This window comes from Canis lupus, chromosome 19 (assembly GCF_011100685.1).
Source record: "Canis lupus familiaris isolate Mischka breed German Shepherd chromosome 19, alternate assembly UU_Cfam_GSD_1.0, whole genome shotgun sequence".
Lineage (NCBI taxonomy): Eukaryota > Metazoa > Chordata > Mammalia > Carnivora > Canidae > Canis > Canis lupus.
The window spans coordinates 6,074,441-6,096,743 of NC_049240.1; the positions used below are offsets into that span (position 1 = coordinate 6,074,441).

At 34.0% G+C, this 22,303-nt stretch overlaps 1 pseudogene; it reads right to left on the minus strand.

Moving 5' to 3' along the window:
* Positions 1 to 1,985: 1,985 nt before the first annotated feature.
* LOC119864417 lies at positions 1,986 to 22,303 on the minus strand (annotated as a pseudogene).

Genomic DNA, 22,303 nt, shown 5'->3' on the forward strand with positions numbered 1-22,303 from the left:
TGGCCGAGTTCAAAAAGGGTGTTGCCTGTGTTCTTCTCTAGGATTTTGATGGAATCTTGTCTCACATTTAGATCTTTCATCCATTTTGAGTTTATCTTTGTGTATGGTGAAAGAGAGTGGTCTAGTTTCATTCTTCTGCATGTGGATGTCCAATTTTCCCAGCACCATTTATTGAAGAGACTGTCTTTCTTCCAATGGATAGTCTTTCCTCCTTTATCGAATATTAGTTGCCCATAAAGTTCAGGGTCCACTTCTGGATTCTCTATTCTGTTCCACTGATCTATGTGTCTGTTTTTGTGCCAGTACCACACTGTCTTGATGACCACAGCTTTGTAGTACAACCTGAAATCTGGCATTGTGATGCCCCCAGATATGGTTTTCTTTTTTAAAATTCCCCTGGCTATTCGGGGTCTTTTCTGATTCCACACAAATCTTAAAATAATTTGTTCTAACTCTCTGAAGAAAGTCCATGGTATTTTGATAGGGATTGCATTAAACGTGTATATTGCCCTGGGTAACATTGACATTTTCACAATATTAATTCTGCCAATCCATGAGCATGGAATATTTTTCCATCTCTTTGTGTCTTCCTCAATTTCTTTCAGAAGTGTTCTATAGTTTTGAGGGTATAGATCCTTTACATCTTTGGTGAGGTTTATTCCTAGGTATCTTATGCTTTTGGGTGCAATTGTAAATGGGATTGACTCCTTAATTTCTCTTTCTTCAGTCTCATTGTTAGTGTATAGAAATGCCACTGACTTCTGGGCATTGATTTTGTATCCTGCCACGCTACTGAATTGCTGTATGAGTTCTAGCAATCTTGGGGTGGAGACTTTTGGGTTTTCTATGTAGAGTATCATGTCATCGGCGAAGAGGGAGAGTTTGACTTCTTCTTTGCCAATTTGAATGCCTTTAATGTCTTTTTGTTGTCTGATTGCTGAGGCTAGGACTTCCAGTACTATGTTGAATAGCAGTGGTGAGAGTGGACATCCCTGTCTTGTTCCTGATCTTAGGGGAAAGGCTCCCAGTGCTTCCTTCCCCATTGAGAATGATATTTGCTGTGGGCTTTTCATAGATGGCTTTTAAGATGTCGAGGAATGTTCCCTCTATCCCTACACTCTGAAGAGTTTTGATCAGGAATGGATGCTGTATTTTGTCAAATGCTTTCTCTGCATCCAATGAGAGGATCATATGGTTCTTGGTTTTTCTTTTGCTGATATGATGAATCACATTGATTGTTTTACGGGTGTTGAACCAGCCTTGTGTCCCAGGGATAAATCCTACTTGGTCATGGTGAATAATTTTCTTAATGTACTGTTGGATCCTATTGGCCAGTATCTTGTTGAGAATTTTTGCATCCATCAGAACTCTGTTTCATTAGAGGAGGCCTAGGACAGACAGGACACAAATTGTCCCTCACCTACAGGGACACAGTGACAGAAGTCCAAGTCACACATAAGGGTCATTTGTGGTCTGTGAGCAAAAGCACAGCTAGCATGAACTCTGTAAAATGAGGGTTTTTGACCAGACCATCACATGGCATCTAGCTGGGAAGGCTTAGCTTCTAAGCTCAACTGGAAAGACTCACCTTCTCTGCTAAGGCAGAGGCAGGAAGGAAAGTGTATCATACGTGGCACCAATTTTTGATATAAAAAAAGAACTATGTTGAGAGTAAAGTAGATCAAAAAAGTGAAAATTTTTACCATACTTGTAGGGTAAATTAATATTCAATAGTTTAAAAATTATGTATGCTATAAAACTGTGGCCAGCTATAGCCTTAAGCAAATAAAACAAAGACAGTCCTGTGAGGATATTAAATTTGAGAGTAAGCCCAGTGAATTACTAAATCCTGAGAGCCCATAATCTCCCTGTCCATTACATAGTTTTTTCCATGTCGCCTAGACAAGGGTTTTTTTCTTTTTTCATGGAAGCTCTGAAATGCTTTTTTTTTTTTAAAGGCATTGAGAAATTATGGCTCAAAGATTTTAAAGTCTAATGTTTATAGGCAAAGCTTCATTTTTATGGAATACATAATACTCTCTTTCTCCTACTTTTAATCTTAATAAGGGAAGCCACTTCTAAGTCATGTCTTCCCAACACTTCTAGATAGTGGGACACAGCTCATTCAGTCCTTGCAAATGCCATATAGGAGTGATGAGCTTCATGTCTTGCACTTTTGGCATTACACTTATTCTAGGGTTGAGGTGATTTGTAATTTGATACCAGGATGATTATCCTGCTCTGCCTTGATTATTTGAAGTATTGGTGTAAACTCTTTTCTTTTAGAGAAAGACAAGAAGTTTCAGATCCTGCCTTATTGGCCCACTCTTCTATTGATGTTATATTCATTTCTGCAACTATAGAGGCCGAAGTAACTCCTTCTGTTATTCTGTTGGGGTCTTGCCATTATGAAGAACGCCTTCTTCCAACTCTTGTATCAGTGTTTTCCTTCTTCCTACAGCCCACCCAGGAACATCAAAGGTGCCTTTACTGGCCAACAACTTTGCGTCGCAGATCTAGAATTTAGCAAATGTTTCAGCCTCAGGAACACCGGACAATATGGTAAATATACCATTAAAAAGTACACCCCCTTCAACGAGCTCCAATTCTGTTAGAGTGTTGTGAGTTTTATAGGACAGGTCAAGTTGTGCTTTCTTTTCTTCATCTTTTCCATTCTCTTCCAGGATGAAATATTAATTTTCTCTATTATTTTTCTTTTTTCTTTAAGTTCCGTAAGAGGTCCTTTATAGATTGTTTCTCCCTTAGATTTCTGCCGTTCTTCTAGTTGTTTCCTTCTATCCTCTGCTGTGATCATCTTCTTAATATTTGGATTAGTTTTTTGTCCTATATGGGACTCTTTTTGCATTTACAGTTTGGTCACCAGCTTGAGGTTTGGGAGCTGTCTTGTTGAGAAAATAATTCTAACTTTTTGCTGATAGCTGCCACTGGATTTATTCCCACTAATGCCATTTGCTATTATGTTAGGGGTGCTTGGAATGACTGAACTAAAATTTCCAACTATCAAATTAGGACTTTAGCTTATGGCTTTTGGTATTTTGTAGTGCACAAGATGTCTGAGACCTAAAACAGATTTAGTGGATTTTTGATCCTGCTTCTTGTTTGAATGTCTGTTGCTATAGCCTCCCTGAAACACACTGGGGCATGTCCAGGGTTTGGATTGCTTTATATTTTGTTCAGTAGCAGTGTGTGACTGTAACTTAATTTCATTTGGTCTTTTGTATTTATCTCCATTAACCTTTATGTCCTTGATGACTGGTTTCTTTGATTTTAGAGTCCTACTAAGGGGTTGAACATAATGAGAAAGAACTGTCTTTGAGAATTTTTCTCCTGTTCTTGCAAGATTTGTTCCTCTCAAAAGTTGCTGTGGCTTTTGTGGTGGAATCCTAATTTGTGGTTCCCTAACAAATTCTTTATTAACTCTTGTCTTTCAGAATAGCACTATTCCCTGAAATTTTGCCCAAGGCTTATTTAGGAGCCAAACTGCTCTTGGTTTGATTATAAGAGATAATCTTTGGTTTACCTATTGTCTGTAATTCAGGATTTGGCTTCCTTTCAGTCTGGGAAAGTTTTAGGCAAGTCTCTTTGTGTTTATCTCTTTTAGAAAGTATTCAATGATTCATTTTCAACATGGTTATTGTCCACAGAGTCTGCACATTTAACATTTCCTTGATCTGCCACCTGCTTCTTTGCAGTTTTTGGGGCTATATATTAAGTGACCCCACAGTTTTTCTAGACACTTCTTCAGTAGTGGAGGATCCAGTTTCATGCTGTTGTTGACTATTGCTGGAAGGCTGATGATTTAAGTTAGAAGAAATTCATCCTTAAGTCTGTCTTTTGCCTGGAAGTTTTGGTGTCTCCAACTTTGGTTTCTGGATCCTGTGATATTGGTAGGTCTGGGCTGGGGTTTAATGCTGATGGATCTTATAGCTTTGATAGGCAAATTAATATGATTGGTAACATCCTTTTTGGGCATAATAATAGATTCAAAAGGTAGAAGATTCAGACAATTACTTTTAGCTTTTACATAAGGGCTTGGCATTTTGGCACTTGGTATTTGATCTTGGAGCTTTCTTTGCCATTTTTTTTTTTTAGCAGCAGTGGCACAATGACTCTTATGTGACCGGTTTTCTTCCCTTTTTTTTTTTTTTTTTAATTGTTTAGTGTATCTTCCACAGGACCATCAGAGGGATCTTTCTGAAAAATATTTGGTCCTTAGTATAAGAACCAAGTTCAATGATAGAATAGAATCTAAAGTTGTTAATTTTGTTGGATAGAAAAAGTTTAAAAGAGATACCTGAACTGAACCTGGATAAAAACCTGTTTCTGGTGCCCAATAGCCTGCCATGACCACCATATTTAAAATTGCAATTGCCCTACTCATCAGCTTTATGTTATACATTTTTTCATAGTATTTACAATCTTATAAAAAAAACTATACAGTTTATTTATTTGACTTATTTTTAATTTTATTTATTTTTTCTTCTTGGCCAAATTTATTTTTTTACATTTTTAAATTTAAATTTAATTTGCCAACATATAGTATAGTTTTTAAATTACTGTACCACCCAATAGAATGTAAGCCTCATGATGGCAAAGGTTTTGGTGTTTTTTTTTTTTTTTTTCCATTGATAGGTACCAAACATTTGGTTTAGGGTCTGTATAATAAATATTTATTAACTGAATAGATCTTGAGCAAGTTATTTTGCCTCTTTAACCTCTATTTCTTTGTATTTAAAACAGAGGTCATAAGAATTCCTAAGTGAGAAAGCTATTATGATTAATAAATGAGATGGTGGTGCATACAAAGCCATTACCATAGTGTCTGACACATCATACTTAATTAATTAATAATGCTAACTCCCATTATTAACAGACTTACTATTTTCTGGGGTTTTAAGGTTCAGAACCTAAATTCATAGAACCCAGGAAGAATATTTGTAGGTGGAATTCATTTTATATATATATAAAATATTCCTATATCTAGGAATATTTAGTTTGGAATAGCACTGCTGATAAATATATATACATATATATATATATATATTTAACATATAGCTATAAATATACTATATATATTTGTATACATAAATATATATAACTGTATATATAGTTATACATTTTTAACTTCAGAAAAATATAAGTTACATTTTATAACATAAAAGTAATATTTGATATATTAAAACATTAACAAAAGTATTTTCGAGAAAGCTCAAAAATTCTGAAAGTAATGTAAAGGATGAAATTTAGCAATTTTTAAATTATCAGAACTATTAGTTTAGTTTAACACCAATTTAACAAAGGTTATCTTACAGTAAATAAGTACCATTAAAAGTTAGGCCATTCTTAACTTCTAAAAAGTATATCAAAGTGGTACACATAGTTTTTTAAAAATAAAGGCAAATGTTATTGATAGAGTTAGAAATTAGCAATTTCTTGCATTAACCTTCTGCATGGCCAACTATACTCACTGGGGCTTTAATTGTACCTGTTTATGGCTGTTTTGGTGCTTGCTTTTACAAATACAACATGTATACTTATATTGCTATTGTTTAATTCATCAGATGAAGATTATTTTGTTGTCTTTGGGCTGTAATGTATCAGCTATTATTTCTCCACCTCCAACTTTCTCACCAGTTCTTGGTAATTTTACCACCTTCAAATTTTTCAATTGATTATCCTTGTTAGTTGTTTTTAACTGCTGAAAACTCTAATTTGTTTAATGCATGTAAATATTATCTTTTGAATTTCCCTTTTGTGAGATGAGCATGTTATTGCCTCTATGCTTGACTTTCACTGTAAATGATAAAATATGCATATTTTATTGTGTCAAGCAGAATTAAAGTCTTGTGTTTTCTCTGTAGCTTGACTCATAAAGTTGGAAATCGATGAATATTAGTTAATTAATATTATTATATAACTGTTTTTCAATTTAGACCCTAAGGTGTAGGCTTTTTAGTGTTTTTTGTTTGTTTTTCTTCAGGATTTTTTTTTAAGATTTACTTATTAAAACAATTTTTTAATAAAAAATAATTTAATATAAAAAATGATTTTATTTATTTATTTGAGAGAGAGAGAGAGAACCTGTTCTTCAGGTTTTTTAATGTCATAGAGCAGTGCCTTTCCAAACTAAATATTCCTAGTGTAAACATCAAATGTATTTTTAATTTTTACATCTTCTAACTCTTAAAATCATTCTTATGTTCTGTTTACATCTTTTTGGGCAATGACTGTATGTTGTAACATTATAATCAACAACCGATACTTTTGGATTGAATTTGGTTTTGCTTGTTAATAAAACCATATGTTTTAATATATTTTATATGACAAGCGAGTCATTTCCTAAAAGTCAATTTATCATATAGTTTTAATTGACAGAATTTCAACTTGTCCCCATAGCCAATTTTTTTTTTTACGTTAACTGGCCAATGCCACGGTTCCCTACTGCTGACGTTGGAGAGCAACTGCTGCAGGGAAGTTGAGAATTAAGACCATAAGAAAATAAAAATCTAGTTCTTGGTTTTTATTATCATTTTCTGAAGTCAATATGTACATCATTTCCTTGAGAAGACATTTTCATGCAAGTAAATGTTCGGTGATATTCTGTTAATGAAAAATGTTCAATATTTCATGTGATATAGAAATCTAGGGGATTCTTGGGTGGCTCAGCAGTTTAGGGCCTGCCTTTGGCCTAGGTCGTGATCCTGGAGTCCCAGGATTGAGTCCCACATCAAGCTCCCTGCTGAAGCCTGCTTTTCCCTCTGTCTCTCTGCCTCTCTCTCTCTCTCTGTGTCTCTCATAATAAATAAATAAAATCTTAAAAAAAAAAAGAAATCTAGATTTTATTCCCTTCTCTCTCTCTCCTGCTTTGAGAACTTGCACTTGTGTTTCTTAACATCTCTACTCCCTAGTGAGAAGTATGAGGCAATTCTGATGCTTGCTTCTTGGGAGTCTATTTGTCTCTTGTTTTATCATCTTCTGTCTGAAAAGGTTTAAATATTCTTTTCACCCTTAATGTGTTACATTCTAAATTAATTTTCCTTTGAGTGACTTTACTATTTATTTATTTATTTATTTATTTATTTATTATTTATTTATTTATGATACCTAGTGCTCAGTGAGTTTCTTGCCCTTTTATAGAATATCCTTTTTGTTGTGGACATTTCTGTGGTGTTTTCATTCTTCAAAAGTGCTCCCTTATACTCTCTTCTTCTTTCCCAATTCTCTGTACTACTGTTAGCAACTTAGAATTTCTGCAGTCGTGAACATATTAAGATTCTCTGAAAATTCTTTTTTTTTTTAAGATTTTATTTATTTATTCATGAGAGACAGAGAGAGACAGAGAGAGGCAGAGGGAGAAGCAGGGAGCCCCATGTGGGCTTTGATCCTGTGTCTCCAGGATCACACCCTGGGCTGAAGCCAGCGCTAAACTGCTGAGCCACCCAGCCTGCCCCTCTCTGAAAATTCTTAATCACACACACACACACACACACACACACACACACACACCTCCTTATGATAACACTATTTGCCTTTGAAGATAGATTTTCTCTTTGTTTATTCTGGCCTTTCTTTCTGGCCAGACTTTTTAAAATCTAATTTCAGATTTTTAAAGTTACATTTTTTAAATCTAATTTTTTTAAGAATGTGAGAATAACAATTTTGACTGGAAGCTGTATGTTACTAGACAGAACTTGTTAACCGATAGCTCCTTCTCTAGCGTCAGGTGTTAAATAGTGTTATAATATAGAGGACTCTGATATGAGGTGGGTGTAGGCCCACGAACTGCCCTACTTGTACCCTGAGAATGTATTTACATTCTATGGAAGATTTTGTGTTAGGATGCAGGGCCTTCTTTTCATTCTCTTACTAAATTGTCTGTACCTATGTGTAGGGTGTGGTAATGTACACATAGGTTTATAAGAGAGAACTTAATTAATCCTAAATTTCAATACCATATTTTACCCCTGTTTTCTTTATAGGTTCATAATGAGTATTCTAAATTGGCAATTTCCATTCCCATTTCTCTTCTGTGTATGTCTAGAAGAAAGAGAATTTCATTTGTGTGTGTGTGTGTATGTGTGCGTGAGAGAGACATAAGGGAATGTCTGTATGTTATTAACACCTCCCTTCAATAGTACCAGTAGTCTTCTCTTTCTGAAACTATTAAAATGAATTATGAATATTTTATAACAAAATTAAACACAGTCATTTCTTGTTATATGGTACAGAAAATCTACAGTGTCATAGGAAGATTTTTGAAAATTTACTTTCTAGACAGCTTATATAATTACATTTAATGCAAAGAAGAAATTATCTGTCATTTTTTTCCTCCTATTATGTTGAATTGCCAAGAGTGTTTCTAATTAAACAAAGATCATGGAAACAGCAACACTCCAATCTATTATTTATGCAAACATTTGTAGAGCATAAAATTATAAATTAACATCTAAAGTTTTACAAATATCGTCTAACTGATGTTTACATATCAGCATTAGATTTTGTGAAAATATTGTTCGTACATATAATTAAATACCAGAATTACTACTTGGCATGGGGAGTAAAAGTAGATGAGAGTAAGTTATTTATGGTAACTATTTTTTTTTCAATTTGTCATTAAAAATGGTTCAGGTAAGTGCAATTCAAGTGTTAAGCCATGATAATTAAATTTAATGACTTCTGACAAAAAGTTATTTGAGTCTGACTACTCTGAATTGACATATTTCTTTTTGAAATGTATGTCTCAGGTTGTACTTTACCTTCTAAATTATAGAATCATTAAATTGTTTTGATATTCATTGGAGGTGTATTTAAGATATTTTTCTTATAAGTTGCTTGAGGAGCTACACTGAAAATTGTAATTTCAACACAAATCTATATTTTTGACAGCTGAAATATTGCCTTACTATTTATCAAAAGGAGTATCATGGGAAAATATTGCATAGTAGCTTAAATATAATCTGAGTAATACCTAATCACTGTATATATGGTTCTAAAGAAATTTGAAAAGATAACTAATAAACGTTTCAATAATTGAGCTAATTTGGGTGGAGGATTTTTAATTTCTTATTTTAATTTCTCCATTCTATGTCTTAAATTAATTAAAATATTTAAAGCAATGACCCAAAGTTTTAGAACTCCAAGAAACCTAAATAATTCATAACATTATTAAAAAATAAATCTCCATTTGTTTACTCCTCAAGATAAAAAATAAGACGTCCAATATTACATACATTGGTTTCTTATTTCTCCCCTAGTGATTTTTCCTTCTTTCATTTCAACAATCTAAGTAATGGAAATCACCACCACCTCTTCCCCACTGCTCCACCCTGCCAGCTTAGTGAGGCACCCTAAATATTCACTCACAGTCATCTTGCTTTCTTTCAAGAGGGAGCTGATATGGTCCCAATACCATTTATGAATATAGATGCAAAATTCTCAACAAAAATTTAGCAAATCAAATGTGACTTTTATATATTTCTATAAATATATAATTTTCAAAACTTTTAACTTTGAATAACTTTTAAATATATGTATATAAATAATTTATTTGAATATAAAAATACACCATGATGAGTGACACTTATTTTGAGTATGGAAGGGTGGTTCAGTACTTGAAAATCAACAATGCAGTACACCATATAAACAGATTAAAAAGAGAAAGGCATGATATCAATTGACACAGAAAAGCATTTGACAAAGTTCAATATTCGTTCATGGTTTAAAAACTCTTAGTGCATTAAGAATGGAGGAGAACTTCCTTAATATCATAAAAAAAAAAATCTAGAGCTAACTTCATGCTTAATGATGAAAAAATAAATGATTCCTCTCCAGAATTAGGAACAGAGCAAGGATCTCTGCTTTTAGCACTCTTATTCACATAATCCCAGAACTTCTAGCCACTGCAATAAGAAAAAAAAATAAGAAATACAAGGAAAACAAATTGGAAAAAGAGGAAAAGAGAATAAAACTGCTTGCAGATAATATGATTGTGTATGTAGAAAATCCCAAGGAATCTACAGAAAATAAATTAAAAAAAAAAACTAGAACTGAGTCATTTGATTCAAATCATTACATGAAAGCCAATTGCATTTCTACATACATACAATAAACAGTGGGAAAACAAAATAAAAAATTCAATATCATTCCCAATTCTACCAAAGAAAATAATTGTGTAGAAACCTAAAAAAAAATCTACCCGAGATTGTATGCTAAAAACTATCAAATGGTGATGAAAGACTTAATATTTGAAGAGACTACCATATTCATTCTACACTAATCAAGACTGTGGTATTGTCAGAAGTCAAGCTGCAGACTTGTTGAATACTTTTGTTAGTTTTATACTCAACAAACAACTTATATATCTACCATGTAAAGAATTCTCAAAACTCAACACTGAAAAAACAATACAATTAGAAAATGGGTGAAAGATTTGCATAGGCATTTTAATAAAAAAGACATACAGATGGTAAATTAGCACATGAAAATATATTCAAATTCATTACCAGGAAAATGTAAATTAAAACCACAATAATGTGCTACTATATACCAATCAGAATGGCTAAAATAAAAAAACAGTGATAACACTAAATGCTGGTAAGAATGTGGAGAAATTTGATCACTCATAAATGAGAATTTAGAGTGGGCCAGCTCCTCTGAGAAATAGTTGAACAGTATCTTTTATAACCAAAAATTGACTTAACATATGACCCAGCTATTTCCCTTCTGGGGATTTATTTCAGAGAAATGAAAATATACTTTCAACCAGAGTCTTGTCATAAATGTTCATAGCCGGCTCATTTTTAATAATTTGAAACTTGAAATTCCCCAAATGCTCTTCATTGAATGAATGGTTCAATAACTATGGTATATCCACACCACAGAATTCTATTTGGCAATAAAAAGAAACAAACTATTGACATATACTACAACTTTAATAAGCCTCAAGAAAATTATGTGGGGTGAAAAAGCCAATATCAAAAGGATACATAGTGCATGACTTCATTTATGTGACACTCATTAAATAACCTAATTATAGAGATGGAGAACTGGTTAGTGGTTACCAGAGCTTAGGGAAAGAAATAGGCCTGGGTGTGGCTATAAAAGTGTAGCTTGAAGGAGATTTGTGATGATACAGATCTTGATTGTGGGGGTATACAAAGCTACACTTGTGATAAAATTGTGCAGAGCTAAATGCACACACACACACACACAAACAAACACAAATGAGTCCATGTATAATTGATGAGTTCTGAATGAGATCTATGGATTGTGCCAATATCAATTTCCTAGTTTTGTTGCTGTACTCAATTTAGCAAGATATTAGAAGAAGGAGAAGCTGGATAAAGGGGTGCACAGGATCTCCCTATGTATTTCTTTGTAACTTCTGGTCAAAAATCTGTTTATTTTAAAATAAAAAAGACATTATTTGAGCAACTTGGAATTAATTTTCACATAGGATGTGAGATAGGGATCTGACTTAGTTTCCTACAGCTGCCATAACAAATGATTATGAGCGGGGTGATTTAAAACAACAGAAATTAGTTCTCTCACAGTTAATGGAGGTTAGAAGTCTGAAATCAAGGCAGTTGCAGACTTGATTCCTTCTAGAGGCTATGAGGGAGAATCTGTTCCTTGCTCCTTTCCCAGCTTCTGGTGCTTTGGGGCAATCCTTGTGTTCCTTCACAGCTGCTTCACTCCAGTCTTTGTGTCCTTTGTCACATGACATTCTCCCAATGTCTGTGTGTTCAAATAATCCTTCTCTTACGAGGACGCCAGTCATTGGAATAGAGCCTTCCCTATACCTATATGACCTCGTCTTAACGTGAATACACTTGCAAAGACTATTTCCAACTAAGGTTGCAGTCACCTACTCAAGGTGGGTTGCATCCTAAGAATTGATAATGCAGCAGAAATGACATCACACTAGTTTCTCAACTTTTAAAACCTCTTATCACCTGACCAATATATTCAGGTTCTCACTTCTATGAAATAGCTATTTTGGATATATTTTTAACATTCGATAGCATATCAATTTTAGCTACCATTATAAGTTACATGTTTGCTCATAGGCATGTCCCACCCGACTTCTAGCTTTTCTAATTTGATAGATTTTTTTGATAGATCTTTTAACATGCAGATTATGAAACAGTCTCTGAAATTTGCAACTGAACTTTATTTTCTCCATAATGCTTTTGTAATTGTAATTAGTACTGTGATTTTGTATTTTGTTGTTCTCAAAAATGCCTCATCCAACTTCTCTCCATGATTATGAGGTCTGTGTTTATGTTGATATCTGCCTCCATGTTTTTATATATATTTTTCCCTCCAAAGGGAAATATGAATATACAAAAAAATACGCTGTTATATAATTAAGGATGTGAATGTATCTTTAAAAAAGGTAAATGAGGGATCCCTGGGTGGCGCAGCGGTTTGGCGCCTGCCTTTGGCCCAGAGTACGATCCTGGAGACCCGGGATCGAATCCCACGTCAGGTTCCCGGTGCATGGAGCCTGCTTCTCCCTCTGCCTGTGTCTCTGCCTCTCTCTCTCTCTCTCTCTCTCTCTGTGACTATCATAAATAAATAAAAATTAAAAAAAAAAAAAGGTAAATGAAATAAATGACATGTGGGCATTGTGATCCAATTGTGCCTCAAATGTAAACTCTTAATAGATGCTTATCTTCATAAAAAGCAACAATAAATACAATCTGAATTATAATTGCACAGCATTACTCATTTTATTAAGATAAAAATGAAAAACAATATAAGAAGGGAGATGGGGAAACACTTTATTTCTTATACTGTGATTTCCAAGTTGCAGTTGTTTGCAAAGAAACAGTAATAAAAAAAAAAGATTTTGTATAATAAAATGGAACTAGTCAACAGAAATGAGAGAGATTCTGATGCTTCTATGTCTATTTCCTTTCTCTCTTTCCTGTGGTCTTCACAGTCATTTCCCTGGGCTGAGAAAGTACTGCATTTTCCCTTTGGTTTTCTCATTCTTTTTTCTTGGGATCTTGAATTATCTCACTTTCTGGTAAGTTTACCCAACAGAGCCTACAGAAATACTTTGTAAGATATTATTTTTAGAATGTTGATTATATACAATTTAATAAATTTGCAATTTTAGTTTACCATTTTTGATTCTTATGACTTTGATATTTCCCTTAATGCCATTTTAATTTCATTATGTTTGTTATATTCTGGCTGTCTTTATTGCTTGTTTTATATCCTATGTTAATTACTTTGTTTCTCTTCTAAACTAATTTTCTCCTTCACTACTCAAGGGAATTTTCTCTCTTATACAGTACAAGAAAAATCAACAACTTCTCCAAAATATAAACTCTAGCTTCAAGGAAGAATAATTCAATTCACTGCAAAAATATATGTTTGGTAATCATTATATCTTTACAAAGCAACATGCAAAGCACTCATTCAGTTTCAAAAAACAGATAAGGGACAGTTAATGACATTCTTTCTGGAGCTTACATTCAGCTAAATGCATAAGTACACATTTAGTTGTTTTACAAAGTAAAATGAAGGGAATGGGTAAGTTTTAGAGGCATAATTTTCAGAATATGGACAGCAGGGGCCCCTGGGTGGTGCAGTCAATTAAGCGACCAAATCAGGTTTGGGCTTGGGTTGTGATCTCAGGGTCATGAGATAGAGCCCCATGTCAGGCTCCACACTAAGCACAGTTCCACTTAAGACTCTCCCTCTCCCTCTCTCTCCTGTGCTGCTCTTGCTCTCTCTCTCTCTCTAAAATAAATAAGTAAAATCTAAAAGAAGAAAAATAAGAAGGAAAAGAAGAAGAAAGGCAAACACAGAAAGGATAAAAAAATGTTAGGTACATATAAAGACTTTTTGAATAATATAACATTTCAATAGGCCTAAAACAAAAGAAGTTCCTAATAGATAACACAATTGAGTCTTTCCAAAGGTTGCCCTTCTCTTTAATCAATTTTATTTCTTGAGAAAGTTATTTTACCTCCTTAAATTTTAGCTGAAAGTGAGTCCTAAAGACCACCTCCCTTATAAAGCTGTTATGAAATTTAAGTGAGAGCCATGTAAAACACCTTGAAAACTTTATATACTGTGTGTTCCCAAATTTTTCTTTTTTTTTTCTTTTTTCATTTTTTTTTTGGCAGAAAGTGCTGTGGTCATCATAGGGTTAATGCTAGTATGAACAAAGGGAAGCATCCCATAAATTTTAGAAAAATTAACCGAGCAATATATTAAATATAGTATATTCTGATCAAGTACAGTTCATCCCAGCATGCAAGGATGGATATCTATTAAATAATCTACCTATATAATTTTCCTTATTTAAAATTAAAGGTTGGGGGGTAACTGGGTAACAGGAATTAAGAAGGCCACACAATATGATGAGCACTGGGTATTATAGTATATGTTGCCAAATTGAATTTAAATTAAAAAATAATAAAAAAGAAAAAAATTAAATAAAATTAGAGAAAAATGTATAATTAGGTATGTTGCTGAAAAGTCCTTTACTGACAATCAATACCCATTTATCATGAAAGCATATGGCAAACTAAAGATAGTAGGACACTTTGCAAAGCTAATAAAGAACAACATAGTATTTAATGGTGAAACCTTGAAGCATATTCTTTAAAAGTAAAGAATGGGAACAAATATCTCTTCCTACCACACTCAACATTATATCTGAGGCCTTAGTCAATTCAGGAAGACAAAGATAAGAACTATTACAGGGACTGAAGAAGACATAATGATAATATACTAATATATTAGTAGAGTAGATAAGATTTTAAGTTGGTTCCTTGGCTACAAAAATCATTTTGCCATTAATTATACCCCTATTCACTATATAAAAAAAGAATAAGAAAACATACTTTTAAAATAAATTTACAATATGATGTATATAGAAATGCACTTGAAAACAAGTGCATTTAAGTGCATTTTTTAAATTCTGGAGCCAGTAATATTTATTAAAGGTATTCTTTTTATAATATTTATCAGTGCACATGATTCTAACAGCAAATATATTCTCATCATTCATTTGAATACTATATAACAATTTATTTAAAAGCATAAATATATGCTTGAGGATTGCATATATTGCTTAAATCCTCTGCTTGAGGATTTTCTCTCTCTTCTGTCCCACTTCCTTCTGCACACTTTCTATCTCTCTCTAAGAAATAAATGAAACTTTAAAAAAGAAAAGAAAAAAGAAAAAGAAAAGAAAAAAGAAGAAAAGAAAAGAAAAGAAAAGAAAAGAAAAGAAAAGAAAAGAAAAGAAAGAAAAGAAAAAAAGAGTCAACTAGTCATGTGAAAGGTAGTTTTCCATTTTAGAGTGAATCTTTACTTTGCATGATATATAAAATCTCTGGGTATTAAATAGTTCTATGTAAGATAACAAAAAAGATTAATAGAGAATATGAATATTCTTCCTACTTCATGTAGGGTATGGAGTATTTATTAATATATCTGAAAACAGAAAACATGTAGAAAAATATGATAATCATGGTCTGAAGATAGCATTAAAAAGACTGAAAGCTAAGTTCTAGGCTAGAAGAATATTTTTGAAATGCATACAACTTGCAGAGAATTAGTATCACAACTTCAAAATACTCTCCTATCAATAAAAAATAAGATGGAAAAATGTTAAATTGCAGAAATGGCAAAATGTACAAACTCACTTTCTTGAGCGGGCTATAGAACCTATAAATATGTGAAAAGATTTTCAACTTCATCAGAAGTTATGGATAAGAAAAATTCGACCACAATTAACTACCTGTCATGCCCCTAAACTAGACAGGAATTTAAATGTTTAAGAAAAACAGTCTTGGGAAGGACATAGAGAAATAGAAAATCCTATCTATTATTGCTGGTGAAGTGGAAGTTTTTACAGCCATCTTGGGGAACAATTTGGAAATTCTTATTGAGTTAAATACGTGCATACCCTGTGACCCCCACACTCTATGGCTCAAAGTATATAGCATAAAGAAACTCTCCACAAGTGTACAAGAAAAAAAAAACAACAACATAGGAATAGCGTTTGTGTCAGAAGTTTTTGCTAGAGCAAAACAACATTAGCAATAATAAAATCCCAAACTAGTGGATTTGGTAAAGTCATCGAGTGGAAATCTACCTAGTAGTGAAAATGGTGAACTTGATTCGCAGTTATTAAATTGGATAAACCTAAAGCATATGAAGTTGAGTAAGAGAATTTTCAGGAAGGCTTAAGTGTAGGGTATTATTTATATGGAAAATTATTTAGAGACATGTACATAAGTAGCAAATGTATAATATAGATGAAAATAATTAAAAAATTAATTAAGGATTATGGTTAGCTCTGACAGGAGTGGGTAGTGAGGGGGATGAATGTGAACTGTGATTTCAACTGTGCTTATAGAAGTTTTTTTCTTAGTCTGAGCAGTGGTTACCCATTGTTTATATTATTTTATAATAATATATTTTTTATCATAACGTGTATAACATGTATATAACATATATCATATATAATATGATTACTTATATAATTCTCTTTCTCATGCCTGAAATATCTCAAAATAAATAATACGTAACACTTACTGAAGGTAGAGTATTGCCAAGATTAAACCACAGATCATGGTAATTCGACATGGTGTAGCAGACAACACATTTAAAATGCACACTAAAGTGGTAACTGGCCAATCCTATACACTTAAATGGTGTGTTTGAGCCATAGTTTAAATATTTTTCATTCTACCTCCTATGCTGTATCTTTATCAAATACAAATATTTATATGCCCTTTTAGTAGTTTACCTATTATATATATATAAATATCGAATATTTAAATAAAAATGGAAATTTATTTATTTATTTATTTATTTATTTATTTATTTATTTATTTATTATGTCTTTATTTTACCAGGCAAAGCTCAGGGAATCTTGGAGATTCCAGGGGTAATTGGGTCTAACTTTGCTCTCCAGGCAGTCACACAGTAGTTGTAATGAAACATTTTTGCCTTTAAAATGATCAGTTAAATCTTCTTTAAATATCCAGCATTTGAACAACCTGGGCGCCTGGGTGGCTCAGTTGGTTCAGCGTCTGCCTTTGGCTCAGTCATGATCCCAGAGTCCTGGGATTGAGCCCCGCATCAGGCCCCTCCTTCATGAGGGCAGAGGGCCGCCTTGGGAAGGAGACTTCTCCCTCTGCCTCCTGTCTACCATCCCCCCTCCCCCCACAACGCTTGCGAACTTTCTCTGTCAAATAAATAAAGTCTTTAAAAAAAAAAAAAATAGCTACCATGTGCCATGTCACTTTATCTCCCGGTTAGGCTCCTGTCTTGTAACCGTTGCTAATCATTTCAGACTGGAGAAAAGAAACTTTTCCCAATGAGAATTGGGAATTCTGAGAAAAGAATGCTTTCCCAATCAGTTCGGTTCTTCAACCCTGCAATACTCGAGGGTTGACTCTCTCAACTTTGTCTCCCTTAATAATATAAAGGAGTCCCTTAAGAGTGTTATAATTTCCCTTACCTTAGAAAGTGACTAGCTGTACTCTGACTTCTCTGTTTTATAGAAGTTTGCTAAACACAGAACAAATATTCAATATGCACCAATACTCTGAATCTTTTTTTTTTTTCAGATTTTATTTATTCATGAGAGACAGAGAGAGAGAGGCAGAGACATAGGCAGGAGGAGAAGCAGGCTCCTTGAGGGATTATGACCCAAGCCAACCACTGAGCCACCCAGGCATCCCATGAATCTTTTCTTACATGCATCTTAGTGCTGCATCCTGATGATTCAGTCTGCTATTCAAAATAAGGAAGGCGCCTCCTCTCAGGACAAAATCCGTAGGCATTCAGAATGGTCCAGCTTTGGACATACCATCATAGGCTGTCCTGCAATACAGAGTGTAACAAAAACTAGGCTGTCTCAAACCCGTGGTAATAGAATTGCTTACATTTATACCAAAAATGTATAAAGTTGGGAAAGCACCAAAATCCTCATGTGCATGTGCCCTGGATGACTTTGAGGAGTTCATGCTGTCAGACCTACAGTTCTTAAAGGGTTGTCTAAAAAAAAAAAAAAAAAAAAAAAATGTCAGTAGGGTCTATGATGGTTCCATGTGTGCTAAATATATTCATGACAGAACCAAGCATGCTTTCCTTATTGAGAAGCAGAAAATCATTGTGAAAGAGTTGAAGGCATAAGCACAGAATCAGCTTAATGAAACAAAGAAGGTTTTTTTTTTTTGAGTAATAAAAGAACCACAAGGCAAAACAAAACAAACAAACAAACAAACAAACAAAAACGAAGGTGAAACTTTGATCAAATAGTCTGTCAATGAATTCCAAGGGTCACCAGATTTCCACATGAAATTTCCGACTGATAATTGTTGATCCTTATTATTTACCTCACAGCCTTTCCATTAAGCAAATTCCACATTTATGAAGCATCATAGTTTTAGATACCAAATTTTGCATCACTTAAGAAACAAGAAACACCAATAATATTGGCTTAAATTATTTTTTCCTCCCACAGAAACTATTTGAAAAATTGACAGTTCAGAGATAGTTCTGGAAAAAAGCAGATCACAGCTGGCATGGGACCTCTGTAGTCCTTCAGGAACCCAGACATCTATCTTTCTCCTCTGCCATAATTACTGTGAGGTTCTAACTTTAGAGTCACAAGAAGGTACCTCTAATTCCATCTATAATGCCCACATGCCAAGCAACAGAAAGGACAGTCAACAGGCTAACTGTCCTTCTAATAAATTATCAAAAGTCTTAGTTGGCAACCTTAATCTACATCTATATGGCTACTTTCAACCGAAAGTGAAGCATAGATCTGTAAGACTTTAGCCAGGCTGCCTAGAATAAAGTTGCCTTTTTGCCATCCTGATATTTATTAGTTTTAATTCTTAATCAGAGCTGCTTCCCTTTTTACTAATTGGTTCCCATGTTTTCTGTGCTTGCAGAGTATCTTAGGTGTCATCATGGTGGCTGATTGAATTAATCATTCTGCTAACCTTGAGGCTTTCACTCACCTTGATCTCCATCCCTCATACACCTGGTCACAGGGCATCCATACATGTTTGCTTCGACGTGGATGGAACTGGAGGGTATTATGCTGAGTGAAATAAGTCAATCAGAGAAGGACAAACATTATATGTTCTCATTCATTTGGGGAATATAAATAATAATGAAAGGGAATAGAAAAGAAGGAAGAAGAAATGGGTAGGAAATATCAGAAAGGGAGACAGAACATGAAGACTCAACTCTGGGAAACAAACTAGGGGTGGTGGAAGGGGAGGAGGGCGGGGGGTGGGGGTGGCTGGGTGGCGGGCACTGAGGCGGGCACTTGACGGGATGAGCACTGGGTGTTATTCTGTATGTTGGCAAATTGAACACCAATAAAAATTAAATTTATTATAAAAAAGAAAGAAGTGTTCTATGCTCTCCGAACTATCATAGTTCTGGGGTTTGCCTTCAAGTGACTTAGCACCATGTGAGAAAGAACCAAGGTTCTTTCTGAAGCTTGAATGCTTTCCTTGAATGCTTTCCCAATCAGTTCCTGGTAAATTAACCTATCACCATCTGCAGGACCAAATGGTGGGCCCTCTGGCTCACAGTGGGGATAAGCAGGAATGTTTGTATCCTTTCAAAGTGATAGGAAAGCTGAACAGAAAAACTCTAGCTTCCATTTATCTAAAAACACATTGCTCTATTTTTGAAAGTGTAGCAGTTAAGCCATTGTTTTTGACTTAATAACAGTCTCCTGCCAAAGACCAAAATGCATAGCAGTATACTAAACATCCGTTAGTTATGAATTCTCTCTTGCATCCTATAGGAGATTTTTTTTTTTCACTGAATACTCACCTTCTATTGATTCAGCCTTAAGAACAACAGTAAAATAATTTGTTGTACTTTTCCCTCTCTCCTCCACTTTTCCTACCTTTGTTCTGGAAACAACAACATCAAAAAAAAAAATCTACTTTTCTTTCCTATTAAATTGGTATTGTTGACAATCTATTTTAATGCTTTTTCGCTATATTTTCAATTGCTTTCTCTTCTTCAGTGTAATAAATCACATGGCTTAAACTTAGTCAAAGAAGGATAGCAAATACATTTCTTTTATGGAGAAAAAAATGTTATCTATTTAATATTTTGAAGTATCTCATATTAGTGGCCTAGGAGAAAAAAATGCTATTTATTTAATATTTTTAAGTATCTATTAGTGGCCCTAGGCCTTTGGAGACTAACTTACCGACATAGGCATTCATTCATCCTCAAACTCATCATTCTCTCTAATCTCATAAGAAGAAATAAGTCCAGTATGCTCAGATCCTCATTGTATCATAGATTTTGCTGACTCAGGAGTCCATAGAATACCAGTGTATTTTTTTCAGTCTGGTTCTGTTGCCTGCAGAAAGTAGGAGTCAGCTTTGATTTCAATGTCTACCGCTTCTTCAAGGGACTATAAATGAGTGAACTTTTGGACAATGGATTAAAGGAAGAAATAGAAAGGCAATTCCTTTCTGAGTGGCGACTACTTCTTTCACACAGCATCTGAAAAGATAGATCTCTTGCTATTACAAATAATAGGAACCTTTCGGTCTATTTCCTGTTCACTAATGACAATTTCTTCTTATTCTAAGAGGAAATTCTTTCATCATCTCATGGCTTTCAGTTCAGTAATTCCTTATATTGACTAACATTGAATGATGATTTGTCTAAATTTCCTCTCTGGTGATTTCTCATTTTGGTCTCAGTCATCAAAGCATTATGGCAGTGTGTAAGGCATATCAAATTAACACACATCACTCTTGTATTAGCTTAAAATAGTTAACACTTACAAAACAATTGTAACAAGAAGACATTGTAAGATGGGCTTTATCTGTATTTATTCCATGTAATACTTTCAACAGTCCTAATACCCTTATCTTCCAGAGTGCAAGATTGAAGAAGAGAGAGGTTAAGTAACTTTTTTAAAGTCTCATGGTTAGAAGGTGGTACCTATCTAGAATTCAATCCAAGCAGCCTGGCCCAGAATCTGTGCTTTAAACAGTAACCATACTGCCCTTCTCATGTTGATTACTGATCTCATATATTATTTTACCTCATCAAATAAAGGTATAAGAAGGATGCATTTGCCAAATAAGTTCCATTTAAGAATGGGAAAAATTATTTTGGATAATTTACTTCAAACAACAGACTTCTGTATTTCCATGCACTACTGGATTTTTTCCTTAAAAATACATGACAGGGATAGATTCAGGAAACTTAAAGGCAGAAACGTATTTATCAATCTTGAAAACATCACAATGATTGTTGACCTGAGAGAAGATTCTAGGAAGTGATATAGCTAAAATCTGCATAAGCTATAAATATTAGGGGAGTATGTGCCAACAACTTGATGAGAGGGGGGACAACAGAAAGAAATGGTTATATCAGCAATTAGAGAGACAAGAATATTTTACAAACAATTGTAAGGAGAAATGATATACTTCTTACAGCATAAGAGGAATTAGTACCACTAAGGAAGAAATTAGATGTAGGACAGAGTATGTATGAGTGGTAGAGACAAGTCTGCAAAGAGAGAGTCTTGGTATTCCAAGCTACAGTAAAATATCAGTGTCTACTGAATAGCAATTCTCTCAAGATAATTAAAAGTAGGAAGATTATGGAGTTTTCTTAATGGCATGATGGAAGGCGATTCAAGCCACAAACAATTTCGGAGTGTATCATGGAAGAGTGAAAGTAATCAAGGCACCGAAAGCAGGGAGCTTTGGGGTATTTATTTTTTGGAAAGGTATGATGAGAAATCCAATAGTCCTCCCCTCTGCATACAGGGATATGTTCTAAGGCTCTCAGTGGTTACCTGAAATCACAGAGAGTATGGAACCCTATATATACGGGTTTTTTTCCCCCTATGCATATATACCTGATAAAGCTTAGTTATAAATTAGGCACAGCAAGAAATTAGCAACAATAACTAATGAGATAGAACAATGATAATAATATACTGTCATAAAAGTTATGTGAATGTAGCGTCTTTCTCTCAAAATATCTCATTGTACTGGACTTACCTTCTTCTGGTGATGATGTGAAATAATAGAACACCTACAGGAGAAGATGAAGTGAGGTGAATGTCGGAGGCATTGTGATAGGGTGTTAGGCTGCTATGGACCCTCTGATGACACTTCAGAAGGAGGATCATCTGCTTCCAGACTGGCTGATTGCAGCTAACTGAAACTGGAACGGGAAACCACAGATAAGGGGTACAGGGGTTGCGGTAAGTCAAATGAGAAACCAT